The sequence below is a fragment of the Lichenostomus cassidix genome, chromosome 6 (genome assembly GCF_008360975.1).
Source record: "Lichenostomus cassidix isolate B80296 chromosome 6, HeHo_3.0, whole genome shotgun sequence".
Classification (NCBI taxonomy): domain Eukaryota; kingdom Metazoa; phylum Chordata; class Aves; order Passeriformes; family Meliphagidae; genus Lichenostomus; species Lichenostomus cassidix.
Window position 1 is genome coordinate 21,850,200 of NC_139487.1, and position 15,715 is coordinate 21,865,914.

The following is a 15,715-nucleotide window of genomic DNA, read 5'->3' on the forward strand; positions in this document are numbered from 1 at the left end:
TTGGTAAGAAGGACCTTGTGCTCTTTAGAAGTGTTGAGTAATTTACATTGCTAAGGACCAAGAATAATTTGCCCAGGTTAATCAAACTTACTGAGTCAAACTTTAAGGCAGTAGGAGGTCAGCCACAAAGAAATCAGAGTTCCAGGATATGAATGGCAATCTCTCAGAAATTAGTAATTAAATACAGTGCAATAAAATCAAAATATTGGAGTAGATTATGCAGGCATGCTCTATTTCTATTGGTCATCCTTTTGCAGCAAAATTCTGTTCAGGGTTTGGAAGTGCAAGAATTTGGTGAACATGTAGAAATATATGCGTTCATTGGTTTTATTTGATTCAACAGGTGGAATTTGAGAGGGCTCTATAGAAAAGGGAAAATCTATTATACTCATATTTGTGAAATATTTGGTATTCACTACCAAATGCTTATATTATCCATGACCTGTGTGTTTGAGATTGTGAGCATAATCTTTAAATTTGCATTATTCATCCTGTTCTTATTTATCAATATATTTATTGATATTTATATATTTTTATTTGTTCTTTTGGCTATGTGCATTTTTCATGGTTTGAGACAGAGATCAAAATTACCCTTAATTGTGAGGGATAGCTGATCTGGAGATCAACAGAGGGAGAAAACAGTCAAATAGCTGGTAAAAATTTGGCTGTGATATGTACTTAACAGTCTAATACCAATCAAGAGAGAAATGAAGAAAGGGAGAGTTGTGATGGAACCTTTGACATTTGCCAACCTGTATCCTTGCTGTCAGAGAAAGAGTTGCCAGTTGGAATAAACAAAAAGCCTTTTTCAGGGCTGATAAAATGTGTTGGAAATGGCAGCTAGATTAAAGCCTCCACATCAAAATGAATGCTGAAAAAGCTCTTTTCAGGAGTAAAAAGGAGATTCAAGTTGTCAGCAGCCAGTCTGAATCTGGCAAGAACGTGAAGTACTTAGGGCTAGAGAACTTTAATTGGACTTCTCTCCAGGCTAAACAGAAGTTCTTAGTCTTCCTCCTTGATAAGTCACTGATTGGCTTCTGTTGTACTGACAAATATTAACTTTGACAAGAATTTGTGTATGTGTGCCATGCAATAAAGTGCTATATTGTTATCTGAGCAAAAACTCCGGCCCTGTGTGCAGTGGATAATGTGGGTGATAGTAGAGCAGTAGCTCAAACCCAATATTATTGACCTTTTGCTTCTTTGCATTGTGAAGGCGCTGTGTCTTGTGTAAAAAACAGCCTTCAAGTAATAAATTCTATGTTTTATCTTTCCCTCATAGCAAAATAATTTATAATTTTTACTGAAGTTTATTATCTGTATGAAGTGAACTGATCTTGGCAAGTTTTCTGGATGGATCAAGAGTGTTATTATCATCTATTAGTTTCAGTGTCAAAAGAGTTTTAGAAAAGATAATTTGGTTCAAAATCATCCTCTTGTGAGTTGAAAAATTAATTGGAAATACATAAACTAACCAATGATATCGTATAAAATTAGATATATTATTTATGAAATGCATAAGAATTTGATCAGAAATTTTTTAGAAACAATATTTTTATACTTTGATCAAGGTCTAATTATTTTGACCTTGAGTGAAATTATTCATTCTTTTTTTAGACTGTAAGCAAAGGTTCCTGTTTTCCTAGTAATGGCAGTTTATTTTTCAAATTTTGTGTCAGTATGCCATGTATACATGGTGTTTAGGCTAAAATTCAATACTTAGTACTTTGTTCTTTAATATAGGAAGCACACTGTGGTTTTGGAGACTAAAGGGATGTCGCTGTTGAGCAGCTAGCAGAGTAATGAATGCATCAGTTCTCAGTGGCAAGAAGGAATGACCTTTATTGTTTTGATTTCATCACATATATAGAGTTCTCAAAAGTCACCCAGATTGGTCAGTCAGAAGCCTTCCCCCAGGCCTGATTGGCCAGGCCTGCACTGTCCAAGTTCTGGGACATTGTTCCAAAAACATCCAAACTTTATCTTTATTTATAAAACACAAGAAAATTTCTCATGGGAAAAACCTGTGCTAGCCACGAAGGGATACATGTTGTTACTGTATTTATTGAATAGTAATTTATAGTCAGTATTTTAGATAGAAGCAAGATACACTGCATTTGACTAATCAGTGGAAAGATATTTCACTATAGCAAATCTCTACTTTTACAATTAGTTATGGAGATGAACTGCTGTTCAAAGTTTTGCAAACGTTTTGTTGAATCAGAACTATAAATACTTTGCAGTTTTTTTTCTTGTAAAGTGTTCTTCATCCTCAAAACTCTTTTAACATTACCCCCCTTTCCTTTTTTAAAAAAAAATTGCTCTCTTTTAGATAAACTCTTTAGATATTCTTAGGTGTAGTCATGTTTCTTAATGAATTGATCTCCTGTTTTATTCATCAGGGAGACAGCTGTCCTTTCCAGGATCTTTCCTCTATCCTTTTCTAGTGTAAGAGTTCTTACCTTTGGTCTGGTTTTTTTATGCTTGGTGTTACACTTGTGTAGTTTGATTTTTTTTTGTTTTTTAGTTTTTTCTTCACCATGATTTAAGCTTCTTTTCTTGAAGCATTTCAGAATGGCAGTGACAGTAACTCACAGAGCTCTGTCTTCCATTCCCTTCTTGTTGCTCAGGTTCACTTCAAATTGTGCCAGAGGAAATTTAATCATGGGTCATTCTGAAAACCAGCATGAACATTGTTTTTTGATAGCTAATATATAATCAATTGTCTCTGTGCCCCAGTAAGATTTGGTTTGAAACTGATGGGGACCATTGGAATTTGTGCTAGGTCTTTTGTCTTTCTGTTTTCACTGACAAATTACGTGAAAGCTTTTCTCCCTCTGCAGTCCATCTGTGTTGTGTTTGGGAGCATTGTGTGACTAAGCCAAGGTTTTAGAGGGCCTTTGTGTTGGCAATATTAATTCATGGAAGAAGCTCTTCTGTGTCAGTGTTGATTAACCCTTCAAGCATTATTTTCTTGGATTTGCACTGACTATTTCCAGCCCAAACTGGGAATGTATATAAGATGGGGAATGTTATCAACACCAAACTTCCTTTAACAGTTATCTTTCACCTCCACACACAGTGGAACAATGGATATGATGCCATCCTTCAACAGCACAATCTCAATTCTGGTGTTCAGCATTTTGTCATATAAACACTGCTCAGCTGTGGTGGAAAGACTCAGCTCCAGTCCATGCAGAATGTTAATTACATCGAGGATAGTGCCTAATGATGTGAGATTTCACATTATGCAAGATTTAACAGATTTACATCTTCCAGTGGATTTTCAGACTAAATTATAGCTAACATAGAATACAAAGAACTGATGCAGTACACTTAGTTAAAAAAGTTAAAGAGTTAGCTTTAACACAGATTTAAAAGAGTTAAAAAGCCCCAAACCAAAGCAAGTGATTCAGTCACTCCCCCCCTCACATGGGTGGCCTTTGCCAGCCAGTTCCCAGCACAGGATGGCTGACATACCTAAACCCACTCCTTGCTGGCTAATTGTTGAGTGTGACAGTTCATGGCATGGAGTATCTTCTGAGTTTGGTCTCTCTTCCTGCTCCTGTCTCCTCCCAACCCTTTGCACACACCCAGTGTACTCACTGCGGGAGCAGAGTGAGGAACAGGGAGTGACTTGACTGGGCAAACACTGTTCAACAATAGCGAAAACATTTCTGTGTTGTCAACACTGTTTTGATTGTAAATCTCATCCGTAGCATTATATAAGCTGTTGTGAAGAAAATTAACTCCATTCCATTTGAACCCAATACCATTCCTTACTTCCCTCTTCTCTGTCTCTGCCCTGAGTTTTTAACTTTAAAATGTTTTGTTTGAAGACAAGAAATGTAAACATATTGAGAGGTGTAGCTAAATGGAATAAAGATAATAACCAAAGGAAAAAGTCTGTATATTTAGTATCCCAGATTGATCAGAACCTAACTCACTTGACAGATAATTGCATGACAAGCAGTGTCTTTGATGTTAAGCTTCAGTGAAGTAGAAAGTAAGTTCCTCAGCTGCTCCCCACCAGTCTTTGGGTGGTCTCTTGCTGTCTGATGCTGGAGCACCTCTCACCCTGCTGAAGGGTTTTTTCCATGTGCCATGCTGCCTACAGACAGAGTTACACACCGATTGCTCTATGAGGTGTTGGGGAGAAGGAGCAAGGTGGAGAGAGATTTGGAGAGAGCAAGAACAGCCAAATACAGTTTAAAATAAACAACTTCTAAATTAAAAAGAATGTTAAATACAGATCATCTGCTCAAACCATGACAGCAGATTTAATTCCTTCCTCCTTTTACCTGATGGAGATGCGCCTGCAGGGCTCGCATCAATTACCTGTCGACATGTGGAAAATGATTGATGAGCTGCCTCAGGCACTGAAGTATACTTTGTCAACCACTCATAATTTATACATCTTATCTCTGCCAGAACAAAAGGCAGGACAGCATGCACTCTGAAAGGAGAAAAAAAAAAAAAGAGAGAAAAGGTAAAAAAGAAAGAATAAAAGAAAAAGGCTGTTTGAGTTCCAGTATGTAGCACAAGTTGATAACATCGATGGCTATCTATTTGCTCCCTCAGCAGACATCCCCTGCCACTTTCTACTGTGGCTGCTTGAGTTTGCCAGGCTCTCTGGCCATTCCCTGCTGGAAAGATGCTGACATAGTAAGCATGGAGCAGTCTAGAGTTACATTTTAATTACACTATTATCTACAAGAGTCTCTGGAGCACTGATGTTTGTTCTGACCTTTTGTTTTAATCAGCACTCTCAGAGCATGCTGTTAACCACCACTGACAGAGATTGATAATTTATATAGTGGGGTCTTCTTAAGAAGCTTTCATTTAGAACCATTATGGAAATCAGATACTTTTACATTCAGACATCATTTCAGCATGTACTTCAGATAGGTGAGTCTTAGAGTAACATAGAAACCAAATTTGTACTTTGACCTCCAACTGCAATCAAACCCAAAATAATATTTTTTTATATTTTGGGGGGATAAAATATTATTTGTGTTTCTTTGAGACTCTTGGAGCACTTTCAATCACAATGTTTATTCAGTACTTGCTGAGAACTTGCAGATAAGCCTCGTATTCTACTCTTAATTTTTCAGGAATAGCTGTTAATATAGAGGGAGGATGGGAGATTATTTAAGTGCCAACCTGAGACAGTGTGAACAAGGCTAATTTCCAAAATACCTGCTATTTAGTGTTGTTCAAGTGCCTCAAATTAAAAAGCAAAAATCTCTTATTGGTTTTTCAAATTTGATTTTCCATTTTAATACAATACAAAATAATCTCATTATTTAATACAATATTGAAACTTAATGTGATCATTTCTCCACCTGAATAACATGGTATACTAACTCTTCAGCATCTACTACACTGGGAACAAAATAAGCATTTTTGAGGTATTACTCTGTTTGCTTGGCAGGTTGCTCTGAAATGGTCTGCAAGTCATATTCATGTGTAAGCATACGTGCTGTTTTGGACACGTGTTAATAGTGAAGCATTAAAAAAAAGGTTAAGACAAAAGCAATCTGAATGGAAAATTTCATGAAAGAATGTTTTAGAATATTGGAAGTTTTAGTAAATGTTGAGTGGTAATGTGCTGGTAAATTTAGTTTGTATAGTCATATTTTCAGGTATTCCCTTGTCCCCTGGTGTCATCTTGCTAATTTTATGGCCCAGACATACCAAGATGTTTTGGAGCTTTCTAAGAAATATTCAGTTCATGTGTATGTTTTTTCAGAGACCCTGTTTCATCACCTCTGTATTGACTGGGGCTATAAAGCACCTTGAGAGCAGCTTACTCTGGAAGCTCTGCTCTGTAGTGCTCAGCACTTGAAGTGCTAGATGGTGTAACAAGGAATGCTTCTGGATATAGGCATCATTTTCTCAGTCATAGTTTTACTTTACCTAGTGACAGTGTGAGCAAAGCTTTCAACCAACTAGACCGATTTTGTCTGTGTTTTTTACATTAATCTCTGCTTTTTATGTTAAACTGATCCAACACAGATGTTTTTCCTTCTATCATGTTACACATACAGCAGCGGAGCAGATTACCAAGACACAAAGAATTAAATTAATTACCACAAGCCCAAACCTGCAGTCATGCACGGACTTCAGTAACAATTAAGCACAGTAGCTGCTGGCTGTTTAATTGAAAATTGTTCAAAATGATATTTCATTGACTCAGTAAAACTTCTGGAAGAATGAGACTATTTGTCTAACTCTAACTAAATAGAAGACTTCTCTTTCCTGATAACAACATATTTGTACAAATATATATATAGGTTTTGTACTTCCTGGTTACCAAAATAGACCTAAAATTCAGAATTGGTAAATGCAGAAGCAAACAAGAGAGTGTCTGAATTTGGTCCTGTGAGCTTACATAGAGTGACAGCCAAACAGGTTTAGCTACAGATAATGAGAAACTGGACTAAAAGCAAATTAAAAGTTTTGATCAGGCAGGCAGTTTTGATGATTACAAGCAGCATTGTAACATTGCTGCAGCACTCATCAAAAAATAAAGTAGGAATTGCTTATTCAACTTGGTAAACCCATGAGACTAATAAGTGGTGAAACAGAAACTTCCTTTTGCTCAAGTTCTGAACAGTTGTAATGTTGCTTTGCTTGTATTTTCAGCTGAGAAAAAGCAAATAAATGTAGTCTGTGTGAGGCTCAGCCTGTGAATCCAGCTTCTCAGCAGGATTTATTAGCTCTAGTATAGCAGGAGTAATGCAGGTATATGACACTCTTTGGTTTGGGGTGGACAGGATAAGTTTGTTTCTATCTGTAATGCATTGTGGAAACACATTAGAGTTTTGTTTAGAGAGGGAAACTGCTGAAAATCATAAAACTAATATACACTGATCAATATGAAATAGAATTTCATGCAATATTGCTTTGAGTGAAAAGAATATATATTACAAAGGCAGTTTAAGGAGACAGCAATTCCCAGTCAGTGGGGGCAAGAGATTTCAGTGTGGGAGAAACACTTGCTTCTTCCTTTGCCATCAACCTGCTATACGACCTTGAATAGGATACTTAAATCTGTTCTTTATGCTATTTTTCGTCTGTCTTGTCAAGTTAGAGTGTGTTCTGTTCAAGGCAGAGCCCGTGTGCTGTTCTTTGATTCTGGGAAACCCAGTACTGGTATTATCTGACCTTGAATAAAATGTGTAGGTGTTGTTTTCATATGAATGAAGAGCAAGGCATCTTCAGGTAATAGGCACTTCACTGTTGCTGTTATGTATGAGATCAGTAGCAATCATTTAAAAAAAAATTAAAAAGAAGCACCAACTATGGGAAAATCTTGCCTAATTGCTAGGTATATAGTTGCTAAGCTATAAAAAGATCACCTTTGTTTGATTTCTGTGCTCTTTTGCCCTTGCGTGCAGCCGTCCTTCATTTTGCTAGTCTAACTCCTAAGGAAGCTAATATTCCTTGCTAGGTAATGTCAAGCTTATGAATTTTTATGAAAGCACTTGTTTTCATCCAGCTTTGTGGATGGTTTTTTAGGGTACCCCTTCCCATAGTTACCTTTCTGCTTTCCCTTATGCCTTCCCCACCTCCCTGTTTCCTGTGCCTTCATCCCATTCTCTGTGGTAAACTGGTCCTCAAAGCTGTCTGAAATGGATTTAAAAAAAAACCAAAGGTGTCCTTACTTTGTTTTTAAGTGTGTTATTTCTTCTTAGTGCTGAGCTGCTTTTTTGTTTTTGTTGTTTTGTTTGACAGGCTGCTTGTAGATAGAACAGTTTTCCATAAGGGATTGAAATCATACATCAAATCTATTATTTTATATGTAAGCCACTTGAGAACAATGAAAGCAGTTGCTGGAACCCAAATACCATTACAAATAGATTTATTGTAGTATGTTTTCTCCCACCTTTTTCTGGAAGTTATTACTTTAATCTTAAGAATTTATGTAAGTAGGCTTGTAGCTTTTATATGCTTTATGCATTCACTTTTGAGACTTTTTAGCTATTTAGTGGCATGGTGTTTAAAACAAGTGTTATCAAGGAAATAATTTCAGCTTTACATCATTTTTTTTATATTTCCCTGTGAATGCTACATATAAAATAGCCAGATGGTAATATAAAAGAGTTATAGTAAATGTCAAGGAAACTTATCTTCACAATGCCCTTTAGCTTGGTGTGTTCCTCTCAACCTACAAACATCAAGAAGAGATAAAGATGTAATATCCCTTTGTCACAAAATTATATAAAATTTCAATGTCTTCAAACTTTAAATGCATCTAAGAAAAAAAAAAAAAAAGAAATATATGCAATTAAAGTCATTCCAGCATTTGTAAAAGAGCAGAAATGCTTTTAAACTGCTCTTCAGTCCTCAACTAGAACAAAGCTATTTTGTATTGAAAATATTTCCCAATCTGTAGTTATGACAAACTGGATCAGATGTTCCTGGGACAATACAGATTTTTCTGTCATTTTAATAGTGAGCCAAAATCGGATCTCAAAGGGTAGAAAGTTATTTACATATTATTGACCAAGAACTTAATACACTCAATAAATATAAATATGAAACAATATATTTCATTTACAGCAATGTCTTAAATGCTTTAGTCATCACACTGGATGAACTAGAGTCTTGATTGTTTGTTTTTTTTTCTCATGGTTTCAGGGGTTGAAAGATTGCCAGTTACTCTGGAAATATATTTGAGTTCACTGTGTTGATAGGTGAAAAAACTGCTGATTAGACAGCTTTTATAAAAAGCGATGTGATTCCACAGCATTTCTCACACTTTCCCAGTCCCAAAAGCCATAGGTATTAAGATGGTGTCAAATGGAGTTGTTACTGATCTTAATTTGTTTTATGTGGCTGAGTGAGTGGATGAAACATAAATATAATATTGATAAAGCTGACAATACAAAAGAAATGTGCCATTCTGGTTGAGTATTCAGCTGATGCCCTAAAGTACTGACAAGTGGTAGGTTGTGAAGCCATGCTCGTTGTTGTAAAGGGACACAGGATTAACAAACCCCTCTGAGTTGCCACCTAGAGGAGGTGCTTCCATTCTTTCACATCCTAGCTTTCTACAGATGAACATGAAGAAATTAAAGTAAATATCTCAGTGGAAAAATAACAGAAAAAATAAAAATGAAGAATGAAGAAAAAACCCACGAAAACAAATTAAGGAAGATAAAAAAGCCAAAACTGTAGCTGAGTTGAGCTAGTCTGGTAATCAAAATGTTGTGATTGAGCTGAGAGCAGTTTCCTGCTGTCTAGGGCAGTCTGCTTTCTGAGTGAGAGTGGAGCAGAACTAATAGTTGAATTTCAGAAATGTATTTCTTGAGGAAAAAAAGTGGATGTAGTTGTTATGTAATACTGTTAAAATTTGCTGAAATTATGTCAGCAGCATCTCAGTTTTGGAGTTAAGTAACCCTCTTGAAGCCTGTGATATATGGTTTAGTTAACATTTGGAAAAAAAGTGAAGTACAGTTTCACTTCAACCTTCCAGCCACTTTTTACCACTTTTTTCCTTAGCCCTTTGTCTTTAAAGGCTAAGATTTCCATGGCTCCTCTGCCTTTGATATCTTCCTTAATATTGCTGATGAGACGTTATTTCTTTCTGTCTGAAGAAACCTGCAGGTAATGTCAGCTTCTTTACAATGTTCTCTGGAGGGAAGGAAAGAGAAAACCACCCCACTTTTGGCCCAGTGTCTTTACTGGCCAAGATGGGAAGAAGAAACAGGTGTGTAATGCTTCTTCACTATTTGTTTTGTGCATATTTTCTCTCAAGAGCATCAAAATGCAGAACACAGGCACAAGGGAATAAATAAATAGATCTTTTAAATAGATCTTTTAATGAAAGATGGGATTCTTGATGTCACACCTTTGCATGTGTGTGAATCAGTGGATTCCTGTTTAGTTAACCCTGATACAGCTTTTTAAGCATTAATCCTTTACAAGGTAGTTTTCATGCATGCCTTCATTCTCCTTGGGAGTCTGTGGTTGTATGATAGGTGTTATATTCAATCTTACAGAAATTTTGCCAATTGTTTTTGGTTTTGCTTTTTTAAAAGGTCTTTTTTTTTTTTCCTTTTCCACAAGAAATAGCTATAGGCTGAGAAAAACAGCACATCATCTTGCGTAGAGAAAGGGAGGAATTGTCTTTCCTCTTCTCCTCTTAAACCCCTAGAAAACAGTGGTCACGGTACTTCAGAACATGAGCTTCCATTTGCTTTCCAATATATAACAGAATTTGAAATTTAGTTTCGAGTTCCTGGTCAAGAACCTCAATTAGTTGCCCCATGGCCATAGAATATTCCTAAAAATTTGAAGTTGCCAGGTTGGAATATACTTCTGGAAATAGTCAATAGCAAAAAAATCACAGAAGCAAAATGCACTAATTCCTAACAAAATGTGCTGCCTATGCTTGGCCAGACTGCGACTAAAACAGAGACTTTTTTAATATATATGTGTGTGTGTGAGTGTGATACAGGATATTAAAACAACCGTTGTTTACCATGTAGCTATAGAGGCAAATGGCTTATTACTTTTACATACATATGAGTATCAGTTAAGAAAAATAGGAAAAAGGAAGTCTGAAAGAATAATGCATGAGAAAAATGAGCATGTAAACAGAATTTTCTGTTTTCTTTTATTGCAAATATGAATAAATATGTATTCAGACTGCTCTTTCCTGTTAACTGGCCAAGAGACGTATTTTACTCTGCTCTTTCAAGAAAATCTGGATTGAGCATAGGTGGTCTTACTTTGCATGATCACTTTCAAGGAAGCAACTCTATTTCTGTCAGTATGGTAGTTCTTTGATTTAATTTAATTCTTTAAGTCTCTCTAGTTTCTCCTTTAGAGAGTTGCAGAACCCAGCATCCTGAATCCATTGTCTCTTTATTGTGATGCATGCAAATAGAGCAGCTTTAACTTTCCAATCTAAAGTATAAAAAAATTGGATTGCACATTTGAAGTGGAATGAAAATTATGCATAGAGAAGTAGATCATTTTATAGGCTACTGTTCTATTTTATGGAATGATAAATAATGATGTAAAGTATGTTTTCCTTTGCATGTTTAAATTGCTCAGTGTACATAACTGAATTTAAAATAAATTCAGAAACGACTGCTCAGCCTTGCTGAAGTACTTGAAGAACTGCTTTATTCTTAGTGTCTTTTCTAATAAATAAGTTACTATGAATACAGCTTCTTGTTTAGATCTTAAATTTAAACTGGACTTTGACAGATTTAAATTTAATCTGGACACTGTAAGAGTCTATTCTGTCACTCTTTGCCTGCTGTTTCAAGTGACTGATTTCTCACTCCTATGACCCAGCCATTTTATATAACTTAAATTCAAGAGCCAGCTATGCTGTGTGAACTGACTGACTAATTTCTTTGTGTATATAAACTTGTAGTTGGTCTGGCTGGGGTGGAGTTAGGGCTTAGTGTTGGGGTATTTTTGATTTGTGGCTGGAGCAGTGCTGATAGCACACCAATAATTTGGCTGTGGCTGAACAGTGCTTGCACAGCTCCAAGGCTTTCTCTCTTTGCCAGACAAGCAGGCTGGGAGTGGGCAGGGCATTGAAAGGGACCTAAGTGGAACTACACTTTAAAATTAAATCTATACCATCAATTAATCTAATTAATCTGCAAATTCCTCCTTGCTCGTGCACTTTTTTCAGCATGTGGTGTTCAAATTAAATCTTTTCTAAAGTAATGTTTACTTTGCAGGTAATGCATCAGAAGAAAAGGAAAGGCAAGACTTAATGGTTTTATTTTTGTTTGTGGACCTTGCTTGGTACTACCTTATTACTTTGCCTTCCTCTCTTTTGTTACTGGAGTACTCAAGTTAGCACAAATTGCTTTTTTCACAGTTAGCAAACTCAAAATGGAGGTTATAACTCTATAGGGACTATCAAGGGATTACTAAATATAAATTTATTTTCATTTTTCATGTTATTTTCAACTACCTTCTCATAAAATATAAACCTTTTGAAGTATTGAGAATTGATGCTTTAATTCATTCTTTATTATTAGTATTGCTTAGCTGTTTTAAGATGGGTATTATTTGGTTTATCCGTGTGTGTACAGACACATATACATGACAGTGTTGTGGCAGAGTAAATTAGCAGCATTCTTTGGGCACTTAAAACCAAGCCACCTCCCCTCACTGGACACAGTGACTCTTCTCACGAGATCTTTTAACCCTTGTGACTTGCTGTTTGTGAGACGCATGCCTGAGTTACCAAGAATAAATGTATGTGGCTAAGAAAGTTTCACTTGTTTCAGAGATCCGAGTGCTTGACAGCGTAGATGTGGCTTAAATATCTTGGGTTTCACTTTTTAAAAATTTCCTTTTTATTACTGCAGGCTCTGGGAGGGTGGCACAGGCTGGCTCCTGCCCAGGGCAAAGTCCCTGGTCCCCATAATCCCACCGGATCTGGGGCGGGCGGCCCCCGGAGTCCCGCCGCGTGGCGAGGGTCTCCCAGCCACAGAAATTCTAGCAGGAAAAGTAGTGAGACAGAAGAATGAACTGGAACTCCATCTCTGTTCTGTCAGGGAGGTTTATTTGGGGTAAGGGGAAAAGGGGTGCAGGAAGGAGAAAAGGGTAGGTCAGCAGCTGGCAGCTCAGAGATGGAAGACCTCTCTCTGATGCAGACACGGGCTTATAAGGGGAAGAGAAGGGGCGGGATTTTTCTCCCCTGGAGCCAGTCCCGGGAGATGGAGGGGGAGAATTGACAGGGGGAACACACCAATAGGTTTTCAGGTACAGCAGAGGGCATATTTTAAAATGAGCCAATAGTATACAGAGCAGAGAAACAAAGGGAGGACATGGAATCCTAAAAACCCACATTGCTACACCTCTTAGACTGTGTGTCACGGTTGGTTATCATTTTTAAAGCTTCAGCTGTGGGAGAGTGATAGTGGTGTGAGAATGATGTCAGAGCATGAAAAATCCAGAGAGGCTTTCCCAGTCGTTAGTCACTGAAGCACATCTCACCCCCTGGCAGAGGCACAGACTAGATGACCTCATATGTCTCCCTTGCCTCTGCCTCCTGTGATGCTGTGAGTGACAGGGCAGTGCAGGACATCAACATGAGTTCATTGCCAGCTGCAGGAAGACAAGGTGCTGAACATACCTGCACATGCTAGGTGTGGATGTACGATCACATGTGGCACTTGCCTGGAGAGATCACGCTTGAACACTGTGAGATTACTTATTTCTCTCCTTCTGCAGGTCCCCCAGGAAAAGATGACTTTGGCTGTTGAAGGTGATACCTTTTAGTTACTCAGAGGATCAGTTTTCATTGCATTTCCAAAGGAAAAGCATTCTGTTGACATGTGTGAGAGCTGATACAGAACACTTTTCTTATGTTGTCTCTCACCTCTGAGGATATTTGGAGAAGAACCCTTACCCTCCTCCTTCCCCACCACCCACATTTCAAATTTTATAGGCATTAGACATTAAAATAAGAACTTCCCAGCTTTGACATTCAATCATAACTGCGCTAAGAACTTGAAACTTGGAAGACTCAGACAAAATCTACAGTTTCTGTTGAATAGCATGCTCTGTATTTTGAGTTACATATCAAGAGAGGTTTTAGCTCATGCATGTGATCCATCCAGAGCTTTCCAAGGAATCTAGAGCAGTTAAACTCATTCATGTTTAATTGGAGATCTGACTTGCAAATGTAATTATTTCTAAAAATATATCATATTAAGGAAAATAAGTGTTCTAACTCTCCCAAATGTTATCACATTATTTTCTTGGAAATAACATAAAAAACCATGTTGAAACTTGAGAGACTTTGGGGATGATAAGGGAGAATTCTCTTTAGTTTTTTTTTTTAATGCCTTTCATAAATTTAAAAACTTCTTGCAGTGTATGAACTGGTCCAGATAACAGCAGCACACAAGATACCCTTATAACTCTGGATTGCCTTATTTTTTGAGTGTGTGGTGCTTCTCAAAACTAGAGTGTCAGTTCTTTGTGAATGGAGTTTGAAGCAAAGTTTTCCTTTGTGACTTGGGAGGTACCCAGTGGATTGTCAAAATTTAGACATTGTTGAGATGGCAAATATTTGATGGAAGTGAATGTAGAAGCCTGAACAAGTTTGTTCTTGGAGAGGAAGATGAGAGGTTCTAGCAGAAAAACATGGAATGCTTTTTGTGCCTGATCTCGCCTTCAGTTTTGAGCATACTCAATTTTCAGGTCATCAAGCAGTTTATTAAAACGGGCTTTCTTTGCTGACATAAAGGTATCAGTTTGGGGTGTGTTGCATTATGTTAAGGAGAAAAATTTATATAGAATTTCATATAGAATATTCGTCTTCTGCAGCTTATTTTCTTAGACATTGCAGTGAAGCATACATAAAGAAGCTGTGCAGTAGAGGATGGACAAGAGGATAGCATTGTATGGAGAGAAAAGCATAGATAGGAAATGTAAATGAATATTAATGCTGATTTGAGAGAATAAGAATATCTTTACTTAAAATGCAAAATTCAGTTAAAAAAGCTCTGTAGAACAGTTGTATTTATCTAATAAATAAGTTGTATATCAGTACAGAAAGTGTAAAGAATTTCTATGTACATTTCAGGGATATGCAATATTGAATCCATAGCAACAAAGAAGTTTTTATGCTCATTTGACAGTAACCACAAAATATTTACATACTGTGTTGTCTTGTTAGATTTGGCTACTTATGGGACATTACTTATGGAATTGTGCACTCATGACATTATAAGCTGGAGAAAAAGTTCTTTATCTTATTACAGCTCTTGTTCATGTGTTGCAGAGTTTTTATTTTTATGTTTTGTTTTTAACATTTACTTTGCTATATGTCTTACTTTATTAGAGGTTTGGTAGATTTGTCCAATACATTGGGCAGCTGATGAAAGGCAATAGACTGACTGGGAAAACTACTTCTTTTGCTTGAAAACAAAAAAACAACAAAAAAAAATCTCTACTTAACAAAAGAAAATGCAAGAAAATGGTAATAAAAGTATATCTTTACATTTTCTGGATTAAATCTGAGTTTAAAAATTACTTCAGCAATAATGGTGCTGGACTATATTGTGTATATCAACTTTATTGCAGAGCTTTTCATTCAGAAATTGAAGTAATTTATATAGGATATCAGGTATCTGTCGTAATTTCTGAAGAGTAGTTGGGAATGCTCATTAGCTCATTTAAAAGGAAAAAAAGCAAGTATAATTTGCTTTAAATTTAAAAGCTATCACAATTTTATTTTAATCTGAATTGCGTCTGTCTCAAGTGTAGCCATTTGAAGGGAAGGATAAGGCCTGTCAAGCTACTTCTCCTGTGTTAGTGCTTCATCAGCTTTGTTTGACATCTCTAAACAACTCTTTAAAAATGTCGGTTTTGGCATGCTCCACAAAGGAGAACTGAAGGGTGTTGTTTAAGTTATTTGGGCCTTCTCTGGTTTTTTTTCTATGGCACAAAAATGTGCATTTTTTTTTTCTATGCCTTTCCCCCCAACAAATGTGTGTTTTAGCCTCAAATGACCCTGGCATCTTAACATGTCAGAGTGTTAATAAAGCACTGAGGCTGTCATAATGTGGGGTTAAATAAAGTCTTCATGAGCTGTCTATTAAGCTGATTTTTTGTTTGTCACTTTCTGTAGTTTCTTTATGGATGCAGCTTGTCTTGGTTTGTGGGCAGCCAAGCAAACGGGCTTTGTCTTTGTTCACTGCTCTGTTTAATTCTCCCC

General features: G+C 36.7%; 1 protein-coding gene across 5 annotated transcripts in view; it reads left to right on the forward strand.

Annotated features, from left to right (window-relative positions):
- LRMDA (leucine rich melanocyte differentiation associated) overlaps positions 1–15,715 on the forward strand; it is a 661,880-nt gene that overhangs the window by 452,731 nt on the left and 193,434 nt on the right. The gene's annotated exons all lie outside the window — the stretch shown is intronic.